The sequence below is a fragment of the Sesamum indicum genome, unplaced genomic scaffold (genome assembly GCF_000512975.1).
Source record: "Sesamum indicum cultivar Zhongzhi No. 13 unplaced genomic scaffold, S_indicum_v1.0 scaffold00295, whole genome shotgun sequence".
Taxonomy (NCBI): domain Eukaryota; kingdom Viridiplantae; phylum Streptophyta; class Magnoliopsida; order Lamiales; family Pedaliaceae; genus Sesamum; species Sesamum indicum.
In genome coordinates, this window is record NW_011628189.1 from 43,494 (window position 1) to 45,953 (window position 2,460).

The window sequence follows — 2,460 nt, forward strand, 5'->3', positions numbered from 1 at the left end:
TTTTTTAATTAAATATACTTAGGAAGTGAAACAAAAAATATGAAAACATGTTAAAAGGGTGTTTTGTTCTGTCAACACTAAATTATTTTTTTACGGGGACTTTTGTTATAATAAACGTAATTCAGGGGTCAAAATGTATAATAAAAATTTTACAATTTTGTAAAAGGTTTATTAGCGGTAAGATGGTCGCATGGTAAAACATATTCACAACTCTCTCCTCTTTCTCTCTCTCTCTCTAGGGTTTGTTTTTCATCGATTGCACGAAAAAAAACATGTTAAAAGGGTGTAACAAAAAATATAAAAACATGTTAAAAGGGTGTTTTGTTCTATCAACACTAAATTATTTTTTTACGGGGACTTTTGTTATAATAAACGTAATTCAGGGGTCAAAATGTATAATAAAAATTTTACAATTTTGTAAAAGGTTTATTAGCGGTAAGATGGTCGCATGTTAAAACATATTTCAACTCTCTCCTCTTTCTCTCTCTCTCTGTAGGGTTTTGTTTTTCATCGATTGCACGAAAAATTCCCCAATTGGTCGTATCTATTCGATCGAAATGGTTAGCAAATGCGCGTTCCTGATTTTCAATTAGCTTATACGCTATTGTTGGCTTACCCATTTTGTATCTCGTGCTGTGATTTATCGAATGTTTTGGTTTAATTTTGTAGGAAAATGGAGGCGGAGATTTGGAGGCGAAAATTGAGATGTTGCTGAATGTGGAGAAGCAGATGAGGCAAGTGGGTGATGTTGCAGGTACGAGGAAGGCCGTCACACCTCTTGCAATTCTTCTTCTCACACCTCAAACAATACCCCTCATTTTCTCCCTCCAAGAAAGCCAAAGCCGGCGAAGGAGAGACGCCGCAGTTCCGTCCTCCCATCGCCAAAATACCCTCACCCAACCCCACCATCAAACCATTTCCCTTCTCCACTGTTCACTTCTTCGAGGAGAAAAGTTAAAGAAAGCAGGTGAAGTTCATGGTGGTATGGCCGACTCAAAGGTTCGAATGTGATGGTACGGCAGCACCCGCGCGAGAAGCAGCTGCGGATGTGGGTACAAATCCAAGAAAGGAAAACCCCGCTGGTAAAAACCCTTAAACCACCGTTTTCTCCCCATCATCAAACCCCACCGACATGCACATGGTGAAATCCTCTCACCTTCATTTCTTTTTTCTTGTTCATTTCTCACCCAAAAGAATAGAGTAAAGAAAACCAAGAAAAGCAGGGGGGAGAGACAGAGCGAGGAGGAGGCCTCAAATTATGGTATTGCGAAATGTTACTGCTGTTTGAACAATCCTTCTTGGCCCAATATTTTCTCATTGTTCATATATTGATAGATAAAGAAGGAATACTGGAATACTCTCTGTTGATGTCCTAAGTTTGCTCTCACTTCCTTGCTTGCAAATACCTTCTCCCTCCATCTTACATGTCATCTTTATCTTGCTTTCTAGTGCTTCTTTCATTTAATTTTTGCTTTGACAATCCTAATGTGTTTAACTTGCTCTATTATAATATCATATGGTCAGTAATTTTCTTCTACTTAAAATTAGAAAAATGTTGCTAAGGATTGTTGGAACAGTTTACATCTGAATTTGATGAATGTCTTCTTCTAGGTTTGGGATTACACTGGCTTTGGATATACAAGGTACAATGCCAGAGACATTAACAAAGAAATACTAGGGTAAGCACAATTCTGCAGCTGTCTCCCTCTGTGATGAAACCTGTAATGTTCACAGATAATCTTGTTTGTGGTTTTCATTTAGGTGTGTTGTGGAGAATAAAGTGCTTCATAGATCTTTATTATCATGCTTCATAGGCCTTTCCCTCATTTTTTTTTTCTTTTTTTCGTTTAATCCGTAATACCCAAACCTGAGGGTACATGTCTGTATAATTTTCCCGTAATCTTCCTTTGTTATTCCAGCTCTTAAGATGTGACAATTTGTAAGACATGAACATTTATCTAAATCATGAGCGTTCCATGGTTGCTCAGGTGTCATTGCTAAGAGGATATAAATCAGACAGGAGACCTGCAAACTCGACAATGATGGCAATTCTGGATGGCTTTCAGAAGGCATATTCCGTTGATTTCAGACCACTCAATGCACTGTGCCCTGCTGCATTCCAAGGGGCTCGTTATATTTCACCATTGAAAAGGCAAATAATCTCGTATGCATCTGGTGAGCAGAGATTTCCGCTTTTCTTATGACTTGTATCAGTTAATTTTCAGAACCATGCTAGTTCTTTTTGAATGATGAATTCTATTACATGAAGTTTTAATGGAAGCCACTTTTTCTTTTATGATGTTTGGTCCCCTTGACCTGTCCAAATCCAATTTTCATCCCTCTTTATCTTCTAATTCAATAACCAGCTTCAATTTCTGATGGTTTTAAAGGCCTTCACAGTTTATCATTGTTGGTTATTACCACGAACAGTTCAGTCTCCTTTCCAAGTTGAATACATTC

At 37.8% G+C, this 2,460-nt stretch overlaps 1 long non-coding RNA gene across 2 annotated transcripts; it reads left to right on the forward strand.

Moving 5' to 3' along the window:
- The first annotated feature begins 485 nt into the window (after positions 1 to 485).
- On the forward strand, positions 486 to 2,098 carry LOC105180041. Of its 2 annotated transcripts, none has more exons than XR_849462.2 (5): positions 486 to 560; positions 670 to 1,082; positions 1,195 to 1,261; positions 1,612 to 1,679; positions 1,989 to 2,098. It is a non-coding gene; the product is annotated as an uncharacterized LOC105180041 (long non-coding RNA). The 2 variants fall into 2 exon arrangements; XR_002286464.1 differs by having other exon boundaries at positions 1,200 to 1,261.
- Positions 2,099 to 2,460: the final 362 nt, after the last annotated feature.